The 12,528-nt window shown below is 47.8% G+C and overlaps 1 protein-coding gene across 2 annotated transcripts in view; it reads left to right on the top strand.

Annotated features, from left to right (window-relative positions):
• Positions 1–4,559: 4,559 nt before the first annotated feature.
• LOC149350282 (protein toll-like) overlaps positions 4,560–12,528 on the top strand; it is a 28,036-nt gene continuing 20,067 nt past the window's right edge. Inside the window, exons 1-2 of one of the 2 annotated variants that reach the window (XM_089579283.1) lie at positions 4,560–4,821; positions 10,783–10,832. The gene's annotated coding sequence lies outside the window, so the exon portion shown is untranslated. The remainder of the gene's footprint in view (positions 4,822–10,782; positions 10,833–12,528) is intronic. The other variant, XM_089579285.1, reaches the window with a different exon arrangement.

Below are 12,528 nucleotides of genomic sequence, written 5' to 3'. Positions count from 1 at the left end.
GAACTTACACAAACTTGCGCAATAATTGGCATTAATATAAAGTACTGCGAACCTTAGCCGAACTTACGCGGAAACTTCCTCCTAACTTTCCTTTCTCAATGATATAACCAGTAGAGAAAACTTCAGCCCCAAGTGGGATTCGAATGTGCGTCGGGGTCAACAACGCAGCTTCCTTTATCAATGCTTCAGACCACTCGACCAACGCCGCAGAATTTTGAAGCGAAAAGCTTCACTAGGCTCGTCAACACCGCGCTTCGCGTGGGCCACCCCTGGGCGCCGCCGCGGCGCGCCCTTCCTCCTCCTCGTCACCCCCTCCCTTCTCCTCCTCGCCACCGGTTTACCCTTCGCCGCTGCCGCGCGGTCTCCGCCGCCGTCCCAAGAGGAGAAGGTTCTTTCGCAAGGCGTTGCGAGAACGCACGCGTGAGCTTCGTCGGCGGCCGTAGAAGAGGCGCAGACATTCGCCACGGAAGGAAGAAAAGAAGACCCAGAAGTGATAGCGAGGGAGTTGGCTCAAAATCTACACCGCTATCGTGGTGCTCCCAGTGCATTGTGCGCGAATTGCGACAGCCATGACGTCAAACAAAGCATTACTGCAGCTTTTCGCTTGTATATCCAGGCTTAACCAGAGCTAAGCCACTGACAATTTTTTTTTCTACCCACACGATTGGACGAGCTCATCAGCCAGATCAACGCTACTAAGAAGAAAGCTACAATAAAGCTTACAGTCAAGTTCCATGCCCTGAATCCGGGCTCTCACCTTTTGAGTGTGTGGAATCGCAGGCTTCGTGCTCTCAAGGCGTATCGTCGATCTGGTGGCATAGCCCGTCGTAGGCGCGCTCTCTCTCGCATTACTCGAAAGGTTGAGCAGTAACTATGCATGTCGAGGGTCTGGTGCACATTTCGCGCTATCCTTGGACGCAAGCGGCCGATTTCCCCGTTATCGAATTCCTCTTCGGCTGAACTAGCTATGCGTTTTTTTCCGCAGCCTGAAAATGTGCATGCCCTGCCTGCGGAGGTCGGTCAGGTCGGTCGGTTTGTGGCGGAGGTCGGTCAGCCCAATGAACAGATTCTTTTGTACGCTCTTTTCGCTGTCTTCCTCACTGCTGGACTGCCGGAGCAAAAACCATCCCTACAGGCAGGCCTCAATTCCTCCCACGACTACATCCAAGAGTGTGCCGCGCAGACTTGCGAAAAAAACCGAATACGTGGCTGCCATAAACGTTCCGCGGCTGCGAGACGAGGTACAGAGCGCAACCTTATCTCCCTTCGATTAGGGGACTCAGTCATTTGCTGCAAACGAACTCGGAATGTTAATGAGGAGGATGGAGGAACCAAAAGCTGGCTTCAGAGCACAGTGGTTAGTTGCAGACATGGCGGTAAATTACTGCAAAGTAATTAAATTACTTTTACCGGTAATATTTAATTCATTACTTTTCTGGTAATTTAGTAATGTAAAGAATTACTTTGGAGAAGTAATTTTACAGCATAAGTAATTAATTACTGTCAAAATTACTTTTGCTCAGCAAGTAGCCCATATGCTGTTTCTTGGATCGGCCATCCTGCGGCCTTGAGCGTCTACAATGCAAGAAAAACGCGCGGCTAGCAATACCCAGCACTCCAGCGAAGCGGCGCACGCGTACTAGAGGCGATGTGCGCGCGGGCATCACAGCACCGCCTTGCTGAAGACTCTATAGGACTGCAACGTATCTTCCAGCACTGCGCACGGTCGCACACATAGAAGCGCTTCAGGGCCACCAGGAGAGCTCCATGACCATGGCATGCTGTATTGCACCTATACGCACAGATTCACTGCGAGTGCTTGAGCCAGTACTTCCCTCTAGACTGCTTCTATCGCATTCTCCATCTCGCGTCTACTAATTGGTGTTTCAAAGACTTTTTTCACACTATCGCCGAGCCTTGGCATCAGTAGCAAAAAGTATTTTCAAACCCTTCTTCCACTCGATCTGCGTGTCCTAGCAAAGGGCGAAAATATTTTAAGTGCCCGTTTTAACGTTAACGTTAACGTTTTCTTTTTTTTCTCCACGAATATATTTAATCTACCGATCTCTGCCCCGCTTATTACCAGATTGCTGTGATTGACATGGACCCTGGAAAGATCGCATTCCTTACACCATATGGCATACGTGTTTAAAGTCATGCCACTCAGCCTATATAATCTGTCAGCCATTTTCAAACGGCCGCCGCGGTTATGGCGCTTGGCTTCTGACCTGAAAGACGCGGGTACGTTCTATCCCGGCCGCGGCGGTCGAATTTCGATGGAGGCGAAATTCTAGACGTCCGTGCGCTGTACGATGTCAGTGCACGTTGAAGAACCCCAGGTGGTAGAAATTTCCGGAGCCCTTCACTACGACGTCCCTTGTAGCCTGAGTTGCTCTGGGATGTTAAACCCCATAAATCTGCTTTTTTAGATGGCACGATTGTTCTTGGCATACACTGACAGTATGAATAAATACATAAAAAATAAAAAGTAAATAGTTCACATAGGCTTCTTTGTTTCTTTTTTTTTTCATATAACAGGATCTGGATAGGAATCAAAAAGCTCCTGGCCTATGTTGACATGGCCCGACAGGTAAGTTGTCATAGCCTGAGTCGCTTTGGGACTTTTAACCCCCATAAACCAAACCAAACCAAACCAGACCATTTTCGAATTGGTGATGCACGCTCCTTCGCGGCTTCAAGTGGACCACTTGCCTGTGCCACCTCGACTACGCTGTAATGTTCTCGTCTACGTTTTATACAAACGAGTTTCTATGATTGTTGCTGTCTTTCCAAGCGGGGCTTCAGCTCAGTTCAGCGAATTGCCAGCTTGGCCACAGCCAGCTCACCTTTATTTGGCATTTGGTTGACGCCTTTACAGCTGCACAGTAAGAGCTGTACAAACTAACCATAGCAGACCAACGGCCTTGATAAACGCTTCAACTGAACATTGATCGATATATTCTCCATGTACGACTCAGCAGACCACAAGGTATGGAACCTGGCTCTACCTTATGTTACGTTCCTCTACAATTCTTCCAGCCACAACACCGTCGGTTCAACCACAGAGTATAAGTACGAAATGTCATCGCGCAAGCCGATTTGCCACATCAACTTGCCTGCGCCCGCCTTAGGGGTCACAAACCTATCAGAATTCGGTTTGCGGCTGCTAGCATCAAGAAGCCCAACTCTCCTGTCTCCAGGCGCATCTGCCCTCCAGATAATGATTGAATAGTCACAAAAAAAATCGCATGGAAAACTTACGGCATAAACTGCTCTCTCAGCACACACCACTGGGACACTCTTCTTAACTGGTATAAAGCATGTGTTATGGTCTTCTGTTTGTAGAGAAGAGTGTAAGGTACTGTGTATCGGTTGTCCTTGTCTAGTTGGGTGCGCTTGTTTATCCTGAATAATAAAAAAACTAATAAAAATAATAAAAGAAAATGCGATAGCTTTTAGTCTGCGTACTTTGACGTGTCTGTAATGAGTATCTAGTATTCTTTTTGCAATTTTCCTGTCAGAACTCCAGTTGGAGCCGGTTCTTTTGCTCTTATATGGTATGCATGAGTCATCACATTCTAGAATGTTCCACTACCTTCCATGAATTATCATGTGGGATTATACTAATCCGACCAAACTAATTCAACTCAGTCCACTAACTAATCCCCACTAATCCACCAAAACAGCGTCAGTCAGCACTGTGTTTGTCTTTACATGTTTCTCCTCATCTTGTCCCGTTTATCTCGCTGTAAATATGGAACATCGTCACCAACTCGCCCAACAACTTACCTTGTCGAACTACATTTCTCGTACAAAGGGCCCTTTTGCATGTGACTTTGATCCTTTCCAATTTGTGCCAGCCGTTGCCGTTGCAGCGTGCACAGCCAGGACGCAGTACGTCCGCAGGAAAATCCTCCCTCCCGCCGTCTCGGCTCTGCTGGGTGGCGTTCAGCCCTTAGTCGGACATGCAAGGATATGCAAGATACTCAGAGCGGAGTGACAACGACAGGTGTGGGTCTACAGGGAGCATCTCAAGCTTTGGGTGCAGCTATCTTCGGAAACGGGTGACTGAAGGAAAAAAGTCAGTCAGCGCTGTGTTTGTCTTTACATGTTTCTTCTCATCTTGTCCCGTTTATCGCGCTGTAGATATGGAACATCGTCACCAACTCGCCCAACAACTTACCTCGTCAAGTGGTATGCCGTGGGTGTTTCGTAGAAAACTCTTCAGATGAACACCAAACATCCCAATCGTCTAATAAAACCATGCATAAAACATCAATTCTGTGTTGATAGAACGAACGTTTTTTCGGTGCAGGTTACGTAAATTCAACGCCAAATGGGCAGATGTGTGTGTCCAATGGATGCCCTAATGTCTTTGCCTTTAAGCCTGCAGTGTACAGTGGTGATTTATTGAAATTTATTCGTATAAGCGAAGCCAAGCCGGCTGACCAGTTTCCCTCGCGCCATCTCGAGTTGTGTTTCTTTCGTGCGCCGCATGACGACTGTTAAATCACTTTATTTTCAGCACAAACATGCGAGGATTTCCGCGACAACACCCTGACTGCTCTGGTGGAGCTCGTCCGCGTGCGCCGGACTTCCTGGCGGCTACCAATGCTGCACGCCCTGTTATCAGGCCCGGCTGTGTCGCTAGCGGCTCCCTTCGCGAGCGGCGGAAGGAGAGCCGCCGATAGCGGCGTTGTCTCACGGGCTCTGTTCCCCGAAGCTCGCAGAGAGGCCGCCAGTGATCTGCCATGGTAGCCGAAGTGAGCGCCGAGGAATAGCAGTCCATCAGTGTCGCGCCTTGCCCTGTGACATCGTAACGTACGTAGCCACACCATTCCCCATAATGTGTCTTTTTTTCGCTGTTCCTTGCAAGAGCGTAGCTGCTGAATCCTCAGTGAAGCCAGCGGAGTGCTTTGTCTGCTTGCCTCGAAGCCTTATTCTGGAGCGGGGCAGGGTAGATGAACGAGCTTGCTTGCAACAGTCTTGCAATAGCCAAAAAAAAAAGCGACGTTTTGGTTCCTATTTCTTTTTTCGCTACGATTGTCTGCACGGGACAAAAAACATAGTCACTTCGTCTCATTTATTTCGCCTTGAAGTACCAGCAAGAGCGAATGTGAATTTGAGAAATCGCTCGGATTCGGCAGTACCTGCATTGCGAGCACTCAGAGCCTTCGACCATGTCTGTCTTCCTTCGTACCAGTTTCAAATCGCGCTGTATTTCTCACTGGGTTATACCAACCAGGCGAAGCTGAAGTTTAGTTTGAGCAGTCAGAGAACCAGAGTAAAACTTTTGGAATCAGCACATGGGTCTCGGTGGGCGCTGTGGTGGAGGAATCTTTAAAATTTAAAATGATCTCAGGTTGTTTCGGTGCTATAATTTAAATTTCTGTGCAAAAGTGCTTCTTGAGTTGGCGCCGCAGGGTGTTTAAGGCGGTCCTCGAGGTGTTTTGGTGAGGGATACGGGCAACACTGTGGCACCTCAAGTTTCGGCGCTAGAATGTTTATGATTTCAGCGACAGTGGTGATCGGATCCAGTAATTCTGTCTGTGGTCTTATGATCCGAAATTTACAAGATGAAACCTAACGTGCTTTTTTTAAATAATTAAGATCGATGATAAAGCGAACTGATAAACGCACTAACATGGGACTCTGTTTCGTACAACCAGAAGAAGCAGGGGGAAGACACTGTCAGCGTCAGTGGGGCAACGGTGTCATTTTTTGGATCTGGACTTCGTGATGAACGTGCCCTGTGATGTCGTTCATGGTTTTGTAAAATGGTTCTCATTTGATTGTACCTATGATATTCTATTGGCGTAACTGGATTGTTTATGTACAGTCTTTGTCAAAAATTCAGAGCCCAGGGGGTCTGCTTCTAAGCCTCGCAGTGGGACACCTGTAACATTCGTGGTAGCCCTACCCATTGGAGGAGAGAGGATCAGAAATCTTCTTACCTTCAGCAAATTTGGAGCGCTGGAGATGCATTATGAACCAGACAGTGTGGCTCAGAAGCAAACCCCCTGGACTCCAAACTTTTGACAAAGGCTGTACCTCTGGGGCGCGTAGTGCGTTACTGTGCTGTGAAAACGCACTCATAGTCACAGACGGTGACAAGAATTTCCTTGTGTCATAGTGTCGCGGATAAAATCTTGATTTACCGAGGAGAAAACATACAGGGTTTTGTGCTAAACTCTTACAGCGCAGAATGAGAGACCACGTGTAACAAACGTTTCTTTGTGCATGGTTTAACCTCCAGCCGAAAAGAGTGTACATGCTCAAGTATTTACGAGGAATAGTCCCGAAGGCAACAAGCATTTTATTTAATGTTACAATTTCAAAGCCCTTGAACACATATCTTAAGAGATTATCCGAAACTTACGAAACTCGCTGGTTGACGCAGCACTTTCTGATGCTAAAAACATTTCATTACAATAAATGACTGAGTTCTTTGCTTGCCAGTGTTTCCCGCTTAAAGCCATTAATTAAGCCGCTTGTCAGTTCAAAAGTACGAGCTCTGCCGTTGGGTATAATGCGCGGTTTTCAAAACACTTGAGAAGGAAGTTATCACACTCGCGCATAAACCTGCAACAATATGACTACAGAAGTTAGCGAACTACATTGCACTTTGTAGAAAACAAATGTTAGCGCAAATCGTACAAATGAAACAAAACCGTGTGACATGTCTCTTTCCACCCGATAATTGTCGAAAACAAGGTTTTAACGCACGACAGAAAAAAAAAGAAAGATAAGGACGGAGTATAGGGATTATTGTAGGCATAGAAAGAGCAGAAGATATGCAGTGCCATCCGGTTCGTCTTTTCCGAACCTGCCTATTTTTACACCTTGAACATTGTTGTCTCGTTAACCACGGGTGTCCGAGGAAGTATTTTTGATCACGCAAGCGTCCCGTATCCCGCGCACGAAAGTTATGCACAAACAGGCTTACTTCAGCATTAATAAATTAATAAAAAAAAATACATTAATAAAAAATTCAGTAAAACTACAGTTGATACGCTTTTAGCCTCTACACTAGAACAAGGAAAAAAGGTATTAAAATTATTTTTCTTCAAAATCTACCTCATGCAAACTTCCCTTTCCTGTCATTCGAAGTAAGCATCTCTCTCAAGGTGGGTATTTTTTTTTTCTGGCTGAAAAGGGGGTTTCTGGTTGTAATATGTTCGAGTAGAATCTTCATAGGAAACTTGAGCTTCCGAAGGCTTTTTTTTTTGTCCATGCACCTCAAGTCATCTTTTGAGCAGATCAGTGTGTGCAGAAGCGTCGAGCGTTCGAACAGTCAAAGCCGAGCACATTTTACGTTTGCCAACAGATGTTGTAAAGATGGTGCAGCTTTCAGTTCTCTTTCATTTTTTTTTTGCCTCCCCTTCCCCCTTCCGTGATGCATACACCGTGGTAAAGCAACTGCATTGCCTATGCTCTGCCCGTCTACCTCGTTTGAGTTTGCTCCACCCCTCTTCAGCGCTTTCCAATAATAATGTAGTCTGAGGTAACATGGATTTAATCCAAAAGTTTGAATGTTCGTTTAAATGTAATTTTTGTTTCATATTTCACTCCATTCGAGCATTTCTTCCGTAATGAACGGAACGGTAGCGACGTATGAACTGTATCTGCTCCTTGACGACCGTGTTTGTTCCTCGTTCGTTTGGCTTGGTTTGCTTGGTTTAAGCTAGGCTGCTTGTTGCGATGTGAAGTCTAATTTGAGAAAGTGAGCTGTCAGCTGCGTGTTACATCGCAGAGACAGGACGCGCGATCCATATTCTTCTAAACAGAGGCAGCGGCTAGTGCTACTGAGGACGCGTACAGCCAGACCTGCGCCATTGCAATAGAAGCACTGCACATGTACAGAGGGCAAAACACATCTCTAGAACAACCGAACTGCGATTTCCGCAGGTACCAAAGCCGCTGCAACCAAGAAGGTAAAAAATGACGATGAAACCCTATGAGTTTAACTGTACACGCTTACATCCAGACCATTTTTAACCAAATGTTATTGATAGATATCGCGCATTCAGCCCGAAACACGCCCATAACGTGTTCCAGACATGCGTTTTGCCCTCTGTACATCACTGTGAAGAACTTCGTGATACTGGAAATTGCATTGGACGCGTCACTTATAGTGCACGACTGCGAGAACAAAATACTGTATAGTCCGCATCCGTAGGTAGCCTGCACAGAGCAAAATATTTTCATCCTTGTTGTTGTTGTTAGTGAACATGTCAATTTTGGACAATTTTTTTTTCTTGTTTTGACAAACACGCCCTGACCAACATGAAGTTCGTTCCTTGATCTGCGTTTGATGCGTAGAGGACATAACATAGAGCCCAAATTATGTGAAAAAAAAAACACACACAGCTAGTAAGCTCTACGATTAGTTTTTGCAAAAAAACGCGACTTTTCGCATTGAAGCACAATAGTCTGCAAGGTTTAGTGGCGCTGGCTAGGGGCTGTCCCGAATTCCTCGTAACGTTCACAATGTACAGTCCGCAGACTGTATTCAGAAAAATATGGTATTTGAGCCAGTACGATGAAGCCTGCATGCTCATTATGGCTTACTGGGTCACGGCCGGTCTCGAAGGCGCGCCCCCCTCGAGACCGGCCGTGACTGGGTACACTCTTAAACCCGTAAAGCTGCGATTGAAGCATGCAACAAACAATATATGAACACTGCAATAACTCCCTCAGATAAGCATCCCATTATTTTCGATATATTAATGACAGATATCGTGCAATTTCATTATGTGAGAATCATCAAATGTGTTTTTTAGGCTGGCGTCGAAGGAGGCCCAACAAAATTTTTTGACATGTCGAAGTGGAAATCGTTCCCCAACATTCACAAACAGTAGGCCGTGCGCATAAATGGAGAAAATGGGCACCTCGCGAAATTTGACATGTTCGCAGTAAAAACACTCGAGTACAGAATGATGATGCACGGTAAATGCTGTACATAAGCCGAGGCCTGATTGTCTTGTGACGGGCCTTTGACTGAACAGGAACAATTACCAAAAATAAGAAAGAAAACAGCATATAATCGAGAGCGCAAAGACTGACAGGGCGCAAACGCATGTTCTAACAAAACTGCTGGGTGAAGCATCGTCCTTTTCAGATATGCCCGTGCAGAAATGGAGTACGTTTGTCAAACAAGGTGGAATGTGCGCGCGCGTACTTGTCATTGTGTTGTCGGTAATGAAAACTTCAACCACAGCCCCTCGGCCCTGTCTTTTTTATCTTGCCGCGGGGTGCACCAACAGGTTTGGCAATGGCAAGCCAAATGTCCGTCAGTATTGTTGCTAGCTGCGTGGCTCGGATCACATGTTCAGTCACTGATGCACCAGGCTGTTTGGCCAGTGTAGAAACTAGAGCACTGCACGGGTAAGCCCGCGGGCCGAGCCGGAAAATTCGCTGTTTCGCCGGGCCTGCGCCGGGCCGGGCCCGGAAACCAGCTTGGGAACTTCTCAAAGACCCAGATAGCTCTTTCAAAAGGCATGTGGAAGAACCTGACTCATCTTCACATCTTTTTATGTTTACCAAGCCAATTTCTTCAAGTGTTTTAGAGATCTGAGCGGATTTGCAGGCAACTTATTGTGTATTACGAGTCTCCTTGCAAACAGTGAGCAAATTACCTCTCGCGCTGCTGTGGCAACATGCCCAGGCTCAGTGAAGTGATAATTTAGCGAACCATGGCCGGGACCGGGCTTAAAGTAGCAAGAGTACGTGGGTCAGCTTGGGCTTTGGGCCTCGGGCTTGGGCTGGGCCTCAGAATTAAGCTCGTGCAGGGCTGTAGTAGAAACTACCACAGGGCAAAGAGGTTTGGTACAATCCATGAGACGAGTTTCGCAAAACTCTAACAGCGCTGCTTTGAAGAATCTTATATAAAAATGTTATGTTTCTTTTCCTCTGCACACCTGGAAATGCAGCCGTTTTAATGTTCGGTGTGCACGATATAACATATGCGCCCTCAGGAAAGCACCGCTCCTTTTCAGTTATGATTCCCGCGTTTTACTCGCAAGTAGGCGCGCTCGGCCGCAGCACCGTCCGGGTGCGAGTACGTGCGACGGAACTGCAAATGGCCGGTTCGATCCTTGCGGAGAGTGTTGCGCTGACATGCGCACGATCACGGCAGCCACACGTGACTAGATAAGTCCTGCGAAAGCTGCCCGATGGGAGGATTCTGGCGGGAGCGCTGCTGGATCGCAGCCACGTTGTCGGCGCCGTGGGCCAGCTCCCGATATATTGGTGGACGATGAAGTGGCGTCCTTTCCGACTGCACTGGCCACGACGGTGAGCCCGCAGCGAGATGAGCATCGGAGCGATATTTGGCGGGAGTGGCTGTGACGTCTGCAGTCCCGTTACCTTCGTATTAGGCCCGCATTCTTCTGCTCGCGCTGACACATTTTTTTGTTGTTGTTGTTGTAGTGCCCAGGTGCCTGCGCATGAGGTACCGCCGTTAACACAGCATTGCGCTTGTGAGAGCCCTTGATTACTTGTTTAGCGCCGCCACTACATTCTGTGCGGTGCCTATGAAAGCTCTTATGTAGGCCCGGAACAAACGGTGCTTTAATGCTGTTTGCGGGTTCTTCACTCGTCGGGCGATACCATGGTTGACGCATCCATCAGCTACAAGGCGTACCATTCACACTAAACGAAAAAAAAAGTCTTTATTCGTCTCAGGTTTCATTCGGGTTCTCTTTTTCGTTTTCGATGTCCATGAAAGAAGTGGCATGACATCCACCGAAACACCATATTGATAATCTCCCATCATTTCAGGAGCCACGAGGATGAGACGTCTATCCTGACATGGATCATTGGATGTGCAGGTAATTAATGGCCCTCTACAGGAAAGCTTGTTTCATTAAATTGAAACACGCTCAGGGAATCGAACAACTTGTTAAAGCGCGGAAGTGGTCGAGTCGGTAATAATTTTTGAAGGTAGCCTTGCGAAACGAATGCAGTAGTGAGGGCCCCGCCGCGGTGGCTCAATGGTTACGGTGCTCGGCTGCTGACCCGCGCGGGTTCGAACTCGGCCGCGGCGGTCGAATTTCGATGGAGGCGAAATTCAAGAGGCCCGTGTACTGTGCGATGTCAGTGCACGTTAAAAAACCCCAGGTGGTCGAAATTTCCGGAGCCCTTCACTACGGCGTCCCTCATAGCCTGAGTTGCTTTGGGACGTTAAACCCCAATAAACCAGCAGTAGTGAGGAAAAGGCAACACAAACGCTGCACTCAGAGCTAAAGTTTACTCAGGTTGAAAACACATTCTCGAACGGAAAAAGCCATCCAGTCATTCAGCGGGGTCTGTATAACGAAATTGGAGCAGCGCCACTATCAGGTTGCCTGTCAGGCCTTGTTCGGTATGAAGACGCTCCTTCAGGCCAGGCAACAAACAAGAAGCACCACAATGCATTAGAACGGCCGTGCGAACGAAAAACTGGCGGCCGTGTGCCTGTGTATAGTGGAAAGGAGGAGGAGGTTCCGTGACGTCACGAAAGAGGAAGCGCAGAGCGCACATGTGCGCCGTGGCTGAGGGGAGAGGTTGGAGTCAAAGAACCGGGAAAGGATTGGAAAAATCAGAATTGGAATTGAAAAAAAGAAGGAATTGGACTGGAAATAATTTGAATTAGAATTTAAATTAACATTGAAAAGAGAATTGGAAGAATTGTAATTGCAGTCAAACAACTGGAAAATATGAAAGGGAATAATTTATCAAAGCGAAGCTTAAATTGTCATTGCTGTTAATGAATTCAGTTCAACACAAATCGCTTAAGAAATTGAAGCCCACATGCTAACGCAATCCCCTCCGCATCAATCGCATTGATCACCAGTTAATTTTCCATTGCATGTGCCGTCTTTTCCAAAAGTAACCTAGCAGTCGCGTCGGCTGCTGGAGCGGTCTCGCAGCTGAGCGGTGGCATTTCGGTCACTGCCTGCTGCTCCCCGCCTTGGAGTGTTAACAGGCTGACGTAAGCCTTGCGCTCTCGCTCAGTATGACAGCACTCCAAAGTCGCGAAACAGCTTGTCGCCATGGAGGAAGGAAAACTCAGGAGAGGCCCTCGCTATCCGAGCGTGCAGCCACAAAGTGTGGCGGAAGTCACGCGCTTTCGCAAGGACTACTGGGAGTCTGGGAGCCGGCGCAGCCAATAGTAACACTGGGCGCAGTGGCGTTCGCTGCTGCCATGTCTGCTGCATTGTATGCTGCACACGCGCAAGCGCGCGGAGACGGCGGCCAAGAAGAGGGGCGCAGGGGAGAGCCAGCTTCAAAAAATGTTACCTAACCGCCTCTCCTGAGTCCTTTCCTTCCTCCATGCTTGTCGCAAATGCCGCCCGCTTACTTATCCAAGGGAGGAGAGCGAGGGCGCAGGCTTACATCAGCCGGTTTACATTCGCAGTCGGTGAGCAGTGGCAGGGTGTCTAGCAGCGGGCAACGCCCGAGATCGCAACGTCGCCGCTTGGCTGTGAGCCCACTCCGGCCGCCGACGCGGCTGCTTGGTTACTTTTAGCAAAGACGGTACAGTCA

This window comes from Amblyomma mixtum, chromosome 3 (genome assembly GCF_055824585.1).
Source record: "Amblyomma mixtum isolate Tamu chromosome 3, ASM5582458v1, whole genome shotgun sequence".
Classification (NCBI taxonomy): Eukaryota; Metazoa; Arthropoda; class Arachnida; order Ixodida; family Ixodidae; genus Amblyomma; species Amblyomma mixtum.
The sequence above is the reverse complement of the archived record's forward strand: the minus strand, read 5'-3'. Positions and strand labels throughout refer to the sequence as shown.